General features: G+C 43.8%; 1 protein-coding gene across 5 annotated transcripts in view; it reads left to right on the forward strand.

Moving 5' to 3' along the window:
- Window positions 1–13,784, forward strand: part of SNX18 (sorting nexin 18) — a 294,655-nt gene that overhangs the window by 183,810 nt on the left and 97,061 nt on the right. For all 5 annotated transcript variants that reach the window (XR_016220187.1, XR_016220185.1, XR_016220186.1 and 2 more), the window contains exon 3: window positions 7,961–8,082. The gene's annotated coding sequence lies outside the window, so the exon portion shown is untranslated. The remainder of the gene's footprint in view (window positions 1–7,960; window positions 8,083–13,784) is intronic.

A 13,784-nucleotide genomic window follows, 5' to 3' on the forward strand; every position in this document is an offset into this window, starting at 1 on the left:
GGGTACCGGATTCTGTCCCTGTTGCCCCTCTTCCAGTCCAGCTCTCTGCTGTGGTCCGGGGAGGCAGTGGAGGATGGCCCAAGTGCTTGGGCCCTGCACCCGCATGGGAGACCAGGAGAAGCACCTGGCTCCTGCCTTCGGATCAGCGCGGTGTGCCGGCCGCAGCGGCCATTGGAGGGTGAACCAACAGAAAAGGAAGACCTCTCTCTCTCTCACTGTCCACTCTGCCTGTCCAAAAAAAAAAAAAAAAACATGGAAAATGAACATCATGAGGAAGCTCTGTATGAATTTAAAATTTTTTGCATCAAAATAAAACCCTGGAGGCCGGCGCTCTGGCACAGTGGGTTAATGCCCTGGCCTGAAGTGCCGGCATCCCATATCAGCTGCTCCACTTCCAATCCAGCTCTCTGCTGTGGCCTGGGAAATCAGTACAAGATGGCCCAAGTCCTTGGGGCCCTGCACCCATGTGGGAGACTTGGAAGAAACCCCTGGCTCCTAGCTTCGGATCGGCGCAGCTCTGCCGGTTGCAGCCAATTGGGGAGTGAACCAGCGGATAGAAGACCTCTCTCTCTCTCTCCCTCTGCCTCTCCTCTTTCTGTGTAACTCTGACTTTAAAATAAATAAATAAATATTTAAAAAAAATAAAACTATGAATTCCATTTTCTACTTTTTTTTAAGATTTATATATTTGAAAGGCAGAGAGAGAGAGACATCCTTCATCTGCTAGTTTGTTCCCCAAATGGCCTCAACAGCCAGATCTGGGTCAGGCCTAAGCTAAGAGCAAGAAACTCCATCCTAGTGAACCATATAGGTAGCAGGGGCCTAAGTACTTGGATCATCTCCCACTGCCTTCCCAGTCACATTAGCAAAAAGTTAGATCGGAAATGGAGCAGCCAGTTTTGGCCCTCTGACATGGCTGGTGTCACAGTTGGTGGCATAATCTACTGCACCACAATGCTCAATTCTTCCACAAACTTTTTAAGTACACTTCTACATATATTCTATATGTAACATTATATATATAGTCTACTATTTTTATTTAAAAATATTCCCATAAAAATCAAACAAGAAAAAATTCTATTTTAGGTTGTTTCTTTTTCCAGTCTCTCCAAACACTTGGATGCATGCTAAGTTGATGAGTTCATGAGTTGGATGCAGTACATGTTTTGAATTTCTATAAAACCTTTGGGAGGCTACCTCGGATAAAACAGGTTTTTCTTCCTGTGATATATTTGAGAAGGAAGGAAAAACAGGAGGCGTGTGCCCCTAAATAGGTAAGATAATGTGGTTTTAGCAGTTCAGACAAATTAATGTTTATTGGCATTTTACTGGATTCAGGGCCCTGAGTAGTGCCTTGGAGAGTCAAGCAATGAGAAATCCCCATAGAAAAGGATTTATGCCATGGGTACTTATGATCAATTATATGCACAATAGGTAAAGTGCACACACAAGAGAGTGCATGTAGAAAAAGCCTGATGATTTACGGGAATGCATTCTAGAGTGACAAAAGGCCATTTGGATGCAATGAGGGGGTTAAAGAATGAGTGAGAGGTAAAACCCAGAAGACAACGAGTGTAGGCATTGAGAGATAAAAAGGTGAGTCCAGGAATGAAATGAATGGCAGGGGCAAAGAAAGAATGACCTTTCTCCAAACAGGATGTACAGAACCCTATCTACCATATAACTATTCATATCCTCTCTTGCTCTTGCTCACTCCCTCTCTCCAGGCTCCCGAGAGACAAGCTATCGTAGAAACAGTGCACACAGCTGACAGGGAGTGAGGAGAATGATTATATAATTATTATAATATATAATATAATAAATATATATTTTTATATCTACATATTTTTCTGTATAATGAATATTTATAATTAATATTATATAATTAGGCCCTCTGACCTAATTCTTTTCTCACCTTAAAATCTCTGTCTTTACTCTCCCTACGTGGTTTTCCGTGTCCTCGGCTCCTTAATGAAAATGATAGATGTCGAGGTGAGAGAAGGCAAAAGAGGGTATCTAAGGGCTGCATTGTTGTCCTCAGTCCATCCACAGATCTAGCTCTGCTCGGAATGGCAACGTGAAGCCTTGGTCAGACTCCTCTGAGAGGCTGTCTGACCTTCTGGAGGGTGCGCTTCTTGGCCATTCGTCTGCAGCAGTATCCTTCCTGTTTTCCCCTAGCCTTTACGTTATCTATGTTACTGCCGAGTCCCATTATTTCCTCTCTCTCCACCACCAGCTTATTTTAGCTGCTTATTCTTGCCTGACTGTTGCCGTTTTACAAACTTCCCACATATGTCCCCTTTGGCATTTTTCCAGCTGTTTTTCTTCTTAACTCCTGTTTTGTACAGAGTTCATAAAGATGTATATTTGTTACATAGACAGAACCCACTCCCACAGGCACGTGTCTCAGAAAGCATCTCAAGGCCCCAGGCATCAAGTCCCACCCTGTAACCTGGCCGGCAAAGCTCAGTTAAGACTTGCCCTTCTAGGCTGGTGCCGTGGTTCACTAGGCTAATCCTCCACCTGCAGCGCTGGTACCCCGGGTTCTAGTCCCGGTTGGGGCACCGGATTCTGTCCCGGTTGCTCCTCTTCCAGTCCAGCTCTCTGCTGTGGCCCGGGAGTGCAGTGGAGGATGGCCCAAGTGCTTGGGCCCTGCACCCACATAGTAGACCAGGAGAAGCACCTGGCTCCTGGCTTTGGATTGGCGCAGTACGCTGGCCATAATAGCCATTTGGGAGGTGAACCAACAGAAGGAAGACCTTTCTCTCTGTCTCTCTCTCTCACTATCCACTCTGCCTGTCCAAAAAAAAAAAAAAGAATTGCCCTTCTGATCAGAGATTCTATTTAAAGCAATTGGAACAGCATCCTGAGAATGGCCTCCAGCTTCCCTTTCCTTCTTGTTTGTCCAGCGAGGTAATGGTCATCCTTGTTGTTATTGCAGTCTGTTTGCTTATGCGTTCATTGAACAATTGTTTACATCTTCCGTGTGTCTTGTATTGGAGATATAATATGAGTGAGGTAGCTTGGTCCAGGATATAAGTAAGACTGAAAAGGACAGGAGAGGAGGGGAAGAAAGGGGAAAAAAGGAAGGAAGGGAGGGACAGAGGGACGGAAGGAGGGAAGGATGAAGGGAGGGTTACATAGTTCCTAGACTCAATGATCTCATAGTCTAGAGCAGAAGATGATGTTATTCAAATAGTTAGTGCAGCTACAAAATTACTGCTAGGCTCACTACTATGCAGAGAACACTCATTATGCTTTCTTTGTTGTAGGGAGCAGCCCTGATGTGCAGGGGTCACACTGATGTGTCTGGGGACTGGAGGAAGAGGGGGCTGGCTGTGCTGAGGCCGGTGGTGGAAGAGCAGCCCAGGCACAGCACATGGCGCTTGCACGGGCCTTGAGGTGAGAAGAGGCAGGATTAGTTGTTCTAGGAGCTGGAAGACCAATGTGATTGTGTGGGAAGAAGGAGATAAGCCAGGATGGAGAGGTGTGGTAAGTGATAAGGCTGTGTCAAAAATGGTCGGGCTCCACCAGACAAGGTTCCGTTTCACAGGGAACTCTAAGGGTTTCTAGCCTAACTCAGAGAACTATGGGCCGACAGCCAAGCACTAACTGGATGCTGAGGAGAATGGATTGGGTTGGGGAAAGAACAAGGAAGAGCCAGGGGAGTGGGCAGGATAGGGGAGGGGGGAAGATGATGTAAGTTTGGGTGGTAGCATCAGAGTTGGCAAGAAGTAGGTTTGAGAAATATCTAGGACATAAAATCTTTTTTTAAATATTTTATTTATTTATTTGAGAGGTAGAGTTACAGACAGTGAGAGGGAGAGACAGAGAAAGGTCTTCCATCTGTTGGTTCACTTTCCAAATGGCAGCAATGGCGGGAGCTGCGCCAATCCGAAGCCAGGAGCCAGGTGTTTCTTCCCAGTTTCCCATGCGGGTGCAGGGACCCAAGAACCTGGGCCATCTTCTACTGCTTTCCCAGGCCATAGAGAGCTGGGTTGGAAGAGGAGCAGCCGGGACTAGAACCGGCGCCCATATGGGATGCCGGTGCTGCAGGCAGAGGATTAACCTACTATGCCATGGCGCCAGCCCCTGGGACATAAAAATATGAGAATTTGGTGACAGCATTGATCTAGGTGATGAAGAAGAATGCTCGGTCAAGAACTGCTATTATCTTTCTGCTTGGGTCACTCAGTATTTGCATGGAGTCACTCACTCAGCTCTTCACCCCAGAGTAGTGAGTGAAGCTGTTCTGGAAGAGTCTCTCCCCTCACCAGCACCCACCCCAGGAGTATCAGGGCACAGGGGTGTTCTGGAGGAGCACTGTATCACAGGGGCAGGGAAATTCATGATGGCGTTTCCAGAGTGTGCTAAAGGACAGGGCCCTTGAACTCCTGGAACAAGGGAGGCTCCGTTCAGCTAGAGATCAAGTCTTCCAGGCAAGAGACCTCCTGAAACACACGGTCCTGGGCTACTAACTGCACACGTGTCATGTACCACGCAGGGCCCACTCACTGCTGTCCTTTACTCAGTCTGCTGGCCACAGAAGGAGCCCAAGGCCAGGTCTCAAGGTGAATGCCAACAAACCCCCTGCTCCTCTTTCCTCAGAGCCCTCCTACCTAAGCCTGCGTAAGCCTAAACACAAATGCCTCATCCTAAACACTGACTAGGGCAAGAGTACTTGACTCCCTCTCTGCTGGTGAAAAACACAGAGAGGCCAGTTACAGGTTGTTGCAGGAGCACAGGTGATCCCTTTACAAACCTGGACACGTCCCCTTCTGACCTTGTGAACTCTAAAAATGTGACATCTACATCCTTTTTCAGACAACAGAACGCGATTCCCTTCATGGGGCCTCTCGCCTACAAATATGATCCATCTGCTTTAAAGCCCCATCTTTGTGGCAAGAGGTGGAAGAAAAAATGCTTCAAGTCACTCTCGAATGGCTGCCCTCTCTTTCTCTCTGCCTCCCTTTCTGCAGTTCAAATCAAAACCCATCAGCTTCATCAACAAAGCCTTCTGCTGCACCTGCTACGCTGCCAGTGAAATTCAGATTTGGGAAGACCTCCAGCTATCTCCCAAAATCAAGTCTCCCCCTGTGCCTAGCCTCATGACCAGACTACATTTCCCAGATTCCCTTGTAGTTGTGCGTGGCTCTAGGATTACGTTCTCGCCAGTCGATGTGAGCTCCACTTCCAGGCCAGATCCTCCAAATCCTCTCACTGCTGGCTGGCCAGGAAGTTGATGCCGCAGCTGGCTTTGGAATCTCCTTGGTGAAGATGGCAGAGCAGCCATCAGCCTAGGTCCCTGGGTGGCTGAGGATAGCTGCTTCGGTGGTTACATGAGACGGAAATAACTTCTTTATGCCGCTGTGTTTCTGAAACCTAATCACTGCCATTAGTACTTTAAAGAGTAAAGCACTGCTATGTGTATTTTATGCAGCTCATCAGATATTTCTGTACCATAATGCCCATGGATTATGTGGCTCTCTATCAGCCCCTCGTGCCTCATTTAACTGTACTACTTAAGCGAGTTAACAGACTAGTAACTCGAGGTAGCTCTCCCACTAAGCTTTCAGCTTCTTAGAGAAAGACTGTACTATACTTCATTCTTGCCCAATCCATAGTCTCTAGCATAATGCTTGGCATATAGGGAATTCCAGTAGATAAACGCTGAATGAATGTTATTGCTTAGGAAACACTGTGTGGTGGGCTTGCCTCTGTTCTCACGTAACCGTCCAGCGTGTGGGGATGATGGACCTGTTCTTTCTCGTGATGCTTTCTTTGCTTGGAGGCTGACACATAGGGAAGAGGAAGACTAATGGCACAGCCCAGTTAAAACTGTGTCTACTGCTACAATTTGGACAGCCTCCTTATGTAATGTTTAGTCTTTTGAGATAATGACTCTTATTTATACCCACTCAAATTCCTCCAAGATGGTGTCTGGTATGTGAAAGGAAAAGCACTGGAGTGAAAGGGTCCCAACCCCATTTGCTGTCCTCCTACTCCTAGGGAGCTGTGGCTGTGAGAATTTGATCCCCAGGGGGCTGTCTCTGAGTTTGTTCTCAGCTTCATCAGGTTCCTGGGGCTGCTTCCTGTTGACTGTCAGGGCAGACTTCCTGAGGCACATCACTCTTCCTTACCCCTTATTTTGTGATCATCTCATCACCAACCTTGGTGGCCCCAAGGATGAGTCTAGGTCGCTCTCTCTTTCTCTCTCTCCTTCCCTACATGGTTTCCATGCCCCAGAGGAAGCAGGGGGAGACGCAGGAGTACCATCTAGACCCTCTGTCTGGCCACACTGCTCTCCTAACTCAGATGAGCCGTCCCTTGTTGGCATGGGATCCGTTGTACAAAGCCCTCTAACTGATTTCTAACAGGAACTGAAATTCAAGCCCAGAAAGGGGAATTCAAAACCCACATGTCTGGCAGCTTTCTTTGTCTATCTTTGTCTTTTTGCTTCCCACATTCAACACGAAGTCAAAAGGGATAGATTTCGCCTTCTCCTGGCTCATCAGAGCCTCCTCTACCCAGGAGCCTCTCAGCCTGGCTATCAGAGCAGAAGGCTCTCCGACTCAGAGCTCACTCCTTGGTGCACAGAAACACGCTGCAGGTGTAGTTCTCAGTACGTTAAATGGGAGACAGGGAATTTGAGAAATCCTTTCCCTGTCATAAACATGACTTTTAAGCCCTTTTAGAAAACTCCTATTTTTTTTTCATGTCAGATGTTAACAAATCTGCAAATATTGATGAAACTCAAGTGAACAAATCTTTCAAAAAGATGTCATTGTGGACTTGTACATGCTTCCTGCATGCCTTTTATCAAAGAACCCCTAAATAATTAAAGCAGTCTCTGGAATACACATACTTTCAGTTGACCAGAAATTTGTATCCTAGGAAAACAAACAAACAAACTTCTGTTAAAATGACATTTGGGACTTGGAACATCAACTTGTAAAAATAGGATGTGTAGAGAATGAGAGGACCATGATCTCATCTACTGCCGTGGTCTTTATCAAGACAGGTTTCTGTTGCTTAATAGTTGGCTCCCTCTCCCCCCCCTCCCCCCCCCACCCCTCCTTAAACTATAGGATATACAGTCCTCTTGGCAAAGAATCCCTATTGGCTCTGATTTCTTCTCAAGTTAGGACAGAGGATTCTGTGCAAACTAAATCAGAACACAGTAGACAAGAATTTGGTAGGTAGTTGCAGTGGTCTCCTGGGCTATCCAGGAGGTCATTAAACTAAAGACGACCTGAATTATCACATGACGTGTTTATCTTTTCTCCTTTCAAAAACAACATTAATCAAGTCTAATTATTCAAGTGAGGCAATCTAACACAGACATCTTTTAAAAAGATAAGGAGATTAAAGCCTCACAAATATAAATATACTGGGATCTATGATTCACTCTGATATTACAATAATAGCACTTTGTTTTAAAGAAAATTGAAGTACATAATATCAAATCTTCACAGTAACTCAATGAAGTTCTCACATTTACAGTTTCTCTTTGCATGTGAAGAAATTTAGCTTGGGAGTGCTCAAGAAGTTTCATCAAAGTCCACAGATAGGCAGCAAGTAGTGAAGGCAGTCAGGATTTAGGCCCAAGGCTTCCACTTGTTGGGTCTATTTTCATTTCACTACGCAGACCATCAGTCCTTGGGTCTAAATGTTATTCCTCCTGATCTCTATCATCAGGGGTGTGTATGTGTGCGTGTGTGTGTGTGTGTGTAAGATCATTGTTGGCATGTTAATAGACCAGAGCCCAAATGGATCATGATACTCTACAGACTACCATTACGTAGCAATTGGCTTATTAGTAATTTAAATCTTTCTGTAAAGTAATCCCACGCTTACCACACTTACTTTAAGACATATGCTTTGTGATGATCAGGGTTGCAACCTAATGGGAAAAAAAATTGAATTAAATGTTTTTTGTGTTTGTTTTGCTTTGTTTCAGTGCCAGCTTAATACTGGCATTGCTGGGAGGCTTTGCCACAGACATCGACTGTGTCACCTGCATCATTTGTGTGCGCTGTGGACACCTGCCCAGGCTTGTCTTCCCAGGATCTTTGTGAGAAGGTAGGGAATGAGCAACATGGGGCAACATGCAGAGTTCGTCTTCCCACTGAGTTCCCTAGTCTTGTCAAGCCAAACAAATATTGCAGAAAATGCGCTTACGTGTTAATCAGTTTGTCGGTGTTCTGCTCCTTTTCCTGTGTAACAGTGTGTAAGTTCTTACAAATTTAATTTGGCGGAAATCACAGGCCAATTTTCTGAAAACAAGAAGAGGAAGAGGAGGAGGAGTGAAGAGATCTGTTTCTCTCTTGAAATACTCTGAAAATCTTTGTAGCGTGATATTCTTCAAACACTGGCCTGACCTGCTCATTTTTGCTACAGAGTCAAGGCAGCCCCCATCTACTCCTATCCTTTCCTTTGTCTTCTGATTTTACTTTTCCTGGACAGAACATCCATTAGTCCCTGCTGGTGCATGTAACCCAAGCAATACTTCATCACTTTATTAATTTAAAACATTACTACTAGCTTACATCTTCATTGTGTGAAATGTAATTTAGTTCTAGAATTGATCAAATACAGCCACCTCCATTTAACCGGCCCCACGTGAAAGTGCATTAATGGACTTGTGCTTTCTCTGAGCAGAGCCATTTCTGCCCTGTTCCTACATGCGGTCTGAGATCCTCTCGCCAGCTGAAATTTCCTAGCAGTGCTCCAATAGACTCTTCACTATCAGCATTGCTTCTTAGGAGTCTTTAGCCAAAGCTTGAAATATGTCAGAAAAACTTACTTTTTATTTTATACACCAGCACAGATGAACTTCAACAACCAGGATTCCCATTTACCACAAAAGCCTGGCAGTTAATATGAAGCAGGCTGAGTATAGGAGGTTGGATGCCAAGGTATTTGAAAAAGAAAAATCAGGTTAGTCGTAAAATAGTTGTCAAGCCAAGCAGGTGAGCTGGTCTCTCACATATCTCTCTGACTTGAATTTTTGTGAGGCCTGGCGTATGCATTCACTATAAAAACAATGGGTGATTATGAAGATAGAGCTTAATTTTCTAAGGGGATGGGGACCTCCGTATGCTAACAGGTTTTGGGCAAGGAAGGTGGGTCATTAGCGATCATAAGGTTCTGGGGGTCCCAAGGAGGGGGCAAGGAGGGGCACCATAGAGGGCTGCGGAGTTGTTTCAGTTCTTCCTAAGCTGAGCCCTGTTTCCTGTCTTTACTCTTTGTTCCCATTATTGGTTTTCTCTACAAAGCAAAATGTCCACAACCCCTGTACTTGCCACATCTGTATATAGGACTTGGGAGAACATTTCCTAAACAATGAAGAAACTCTACTTCTCCTCTGGAACGTGTTTATTTTATTATTTTTTTTAAAGTATCTTACTGAATGAAGATGAAGAAAGCTTATCTCCAGCAACTCAGCCCCTTTTTACTCAAAGAGGCATACAAGTTAAAGATACCCCACTCCCACCCACTGCCGATGCCAGCACCTTTTGGCCAGACTGGCACTTCCTAGGGGCATGTCTTTCATCACCATCACAAATTTCGATGTGAGCTGGCAGGCACCGGCTATTAGAGTATCTAAGTGAATCTAAAGAATATTCAGTTACAAGGTGGAATTCATAAGGCGCATTGGTGTTATTCTTGCTTTCAAAGCAGACTATAGGATCAAAGATCTAGATCATAGCTTTCCTAACTCGTGGCCATGAGAGGAACTTGATCACTGCACTCCACACTAGGAATCAGGTGTAGAGAAATGAAAATTATTATCCCTCAGAATGGAATCTTGGAGAAGAAAAATATACATCATCATTTCACAGGGAAGGAACTATATCTGGGTTACAGTGCTTTAGCCTAATGGGGAGGGGGAGTTTCAATGTTTTTCAATGCTGTTATATATTATGTATTAAGTCAAATTACTCTCTCATCATTACATTTGCTATCCAGGGAGTGGAATCATTAATGGTTCAGGGATTTTGAAAATCTATTATCTGGAGCAACATGAGATTCAAATGCTTGGTCACATGGAGCAGGCTTTAGAAACAAGAATTTATGCAAATGTGTGACTCCTCATCTTAAAACTCTTAAATTGACACTTGCAGAAATTTACCTAGAAATGTATTCAGACTTCACACACCTAAAATTAGAAGCTCCACGCTTGCATAGGAAGCACCATCTGCCTCATCGAGTACCTTATTGGTTGGAAATTGAGTCATTTCCAAATTACTATTAAAATTGGATACAAATAATAGAATGAATAACAACAATCCAATTTTTTTAATTTGCCAATTATTCTATCTCACGTCCTATAAAATGAATAAAATATATATACTACCTATCTTACAGAATTGGCATGAACTAAAATAAAATATTATATTTGAAAATATTTGCGTGAGAAAATGAATGTTATCATAGTACTGGTAATACAAACAACCATTTAGCTACTTCTGTCTACACTCTGCAACATTCAAGAAATACAGAATGAAATAATACATAGCTCCCTGCCTTTAAGGAGGTCACCATCTGGTGGTAAGGATAAATCAACTCTAAATAGCTAATTAGTGTATAATATAATTAATATTATAATAAAGCTGTGTACAAGATACTGTGGAAGTTACCAGAATCAGACACTAGAAACCTAATATGGGTTCAGGAACTGGGCATTTGGCATGAAAACCTAGCCAACCATATGCTCAGGGCTTTCAGCTGGCTCCTAACTTTCTTGCCCAGATTCACCTGGGAAGACAAGATTAGCTGCATGAATTTTAAACACATTAACTTTGAGGATAGTTATGACTTCTTGATAAACTGATCCCTTTACCATTGGTCCTTTTCATCACTGATAATATGCTTTGCCACTTTGAAATACTTACTCCAGCTTTCTGTTGATTTGTGTTAGCAAATCATTTCACTTTTCACCAATCTATGTCTTTACATTAAAAGAGGGTGTGTGTATGTGTGGGGGGGTGCAGCCCATAGTTGGATCTTGCTTTTTAATAGAATCTGTTAATCTCTATTTTTTAATTGCAAAGTTCAGATCATTTACAATCAATGCTATTATTGATGTGGCTGAACTTAAATCCATCACCTTGCTGTTTGTTTTCTCTGTGTCTCATCAAGTCCTATTTGTATTTTCCTCTTTTTCTATCTTCTGTCAGATTGGATATTTTTAGTAGTTTCGCTTTATCTTATTTTTGATGTATTAGTTAAAATACTTCACTGTGGTTACTTTTTAGGTCTTTTATTACATATTTTTGCTATGCATTATACCCACATATAATGAGAACCTAACAAAATTATATTTTCATTTCTCCCCTCCTAGCCTTTATACCACGAGAGCCATATGTTTTCTTTCTTTATATGTTAGAAGGGTTAATGGGCTGTTAGGAAAAATCCCCCATGGGAATAAAGAACCAAGTGTTTCTATGAAACCTGACATCAGCTGATTAGACAAAAAAGACATTGCCCCAAGAAAATGAAAAGACCGGCAGGGAATACAATGGGTGCCATATCTGTAGGTGACCCTATGAGAAACTAGGTTCTGGCTTCACACCAGAACACAGCACAAAGCAGCATGTCTCAAGTGCCTAGCAACTGATCAGCAAGGCATAACCTACCTCAGCTGGTCAGGTCAACAATATTTCTCAACTTTCACATCTCCCAAGTGGTTGACATGGTAATGTTTGTTAACTGGTCAGGAACCATAACCGCTACACAAGAGGCATAGACAAAAACAAAGCAGATCCCTGACATATTGGAACTAAGTGGAAGAATTGATCAGCTAGTGCAGTCCCTGTATTAGCCCCCAGTACCCAGACCTTGGTGGACCCTTCCCTTTGGCACCCCTCCTGGCAAGCAGGAGACTTCATTTCTCCATAAACTCTACTTTCACGTGCTTTGCTCACCTCCCTTTATCGTCCGCATCGTGATTCTTCCGTTGCCCTGACACAAAGAACAGATTCTGCACTCCTGTAACAATGTGAGCCCCACAGTGTGCTATTATTAAAGTAAAAATAAAGTTCCCTTGGGACTGGCACCATGGCACAGTAGGTTAATCCTCTGCCTGCGACACCAGCATCCCATATGGGCACCAGTTCTAGTCTCGGCTGCTCCTCTTCCTATCCAGCTCTCTGCTGTGGCCTGGAAGACCAGTAGAAGATGGTCCAATCACTTGGGCCCTTGCAGCCATGTGGGAGACCTGGAAGAAGCTGCTGGCTCCTGGCTTCAGATTGGCTCAGCTCCAGCCATTGTGGCCATTTGAGGAGTGAACCAACAGAAGGAAGACCTTTCTCTCTGTCTCTCATTGTCTGTAACTCTACCTCTCAAATAAATAAAAATCTTAAAAAAAAAAAAAGGAAAAGAAAAAGAAAGCTCCCTAATGCAGGTTTATTATTTTTGTCTTGAAAAGTAGGTAATCTCTCTAAGGGATTTAAATAATTAGAAAACAGTGTTAGAGTTACCTATGTAGTGATCATTTTTGGTGCTCTTCATTCCTTTAGGTAGATCTAGGTTTCCATCTGGTATCATAAAGACTTTCAAATTTCTTGTAGTACAGGTCTGCTGATGATGAATTCTTCCAGCCTTTTATGTCTGTGAAAGGTTTTTTTTTTTTTTTTTTGACAGGCAGAGTGGACAGTGAGAGAGAGAGACAGAGAGAAAGGTCTTCCTTTGCCGTTGGTTCACCCTCCAATGGCCGCCGCGGCCGGCGCGCTGCGGCCGGTGCACCGCGCTGATCCGATGGCAGGAGCCAGGAGCCAGGTGCTTTTCCTGGTCTCCCATGGGGTGCAGGGCCCAAGCACCTGGGCCATCCTCCACTGCACTCCCTAGCCACAGCAGAGGGCTGGCCTGGAAGAGGGGCAACCGGGACAGAATCCGGCGCCCCGACCGGGACTAGAACCCGGTGTGCCGGCGCCGCAAGGTGGAGGATTAGCCTAGTGAGCCACGGCACCAGCCTCTAGATTTTCAATTTGAGTACTCCACAGATCTTTTATGTTTTTATTTAACATGTTTAACCTTTCTTCTAGGTTCTTGAACATAGGGAACACTCATATACTAACAATTTCAATGTCTGTCTATTGATTTTATCACATATAACACATGGGCTAGTTTTTAATTGATAAATTTTCCTCATTATGGGTCATATTTTCTTGTTTCTTTCCATGCCTAGTAATTTTTAGCTAAATGCCAGACATTGTGAATTTTGCTATATGGAGTATTGGATGTTTATTATTTGTATAAATATCCTTGAGCTTTCTTCTGGATGTAGTTATTAGGAGCAATCTTTAAAATTTATTTACTTATGTATGTGATAAGCAGAGAGACACACATACAAACAAGAGAGCATCCGTCATCTAGTTCACTCTCCCAGAATGCCACAAGAACCAGGGCTGAGGTAGGCCAATGCTAGGAGCCAGGAGCTCAATCCAAGTCTCCTAGGTGGGTGGCAGGAATCCAGTCACTTGAGCTGCAACCACTGCCTTCCAGGGTCTGCATTAGCAAGAAGCTGGAGCCAGGAGCTGGGGCTAGAAATTGAACCTACGTACTCCGACGTGGATGCAGATGTCCTAATTGGTGTTTTAACTGCTAAGTCAATCATTTGCCCCAGAAACAAATATAACTTTCAGGTCTTACTTTTAATTATTTGGGAACTCAACCAGGGCTGCATTTAGCTTAGGATCAACTTTTCTCCACTACTGAGGCAACATGCTTCCTGGTACTCTAATTCTACATGAATTCTGAGGTTTTCCACTCAGACTGTT

This window comes from Oryctolagus cuniculus, chromosome 14, assembly GCF_051225735.1.
Source record: "Oryctolagus cuniculus isolate XC-2025 breed Fujian yellow rabbit chromosome 14, ASM5122573v1, whole genome shotgun sequence".
In the NCBI taxonomy this organism is placed as follows: Eukaryota; Metazoa; Chordata; class Mammalia; order Lagomorpha; family Leporidae; genus Oryctolagus; species Oryctolagus cuniculus.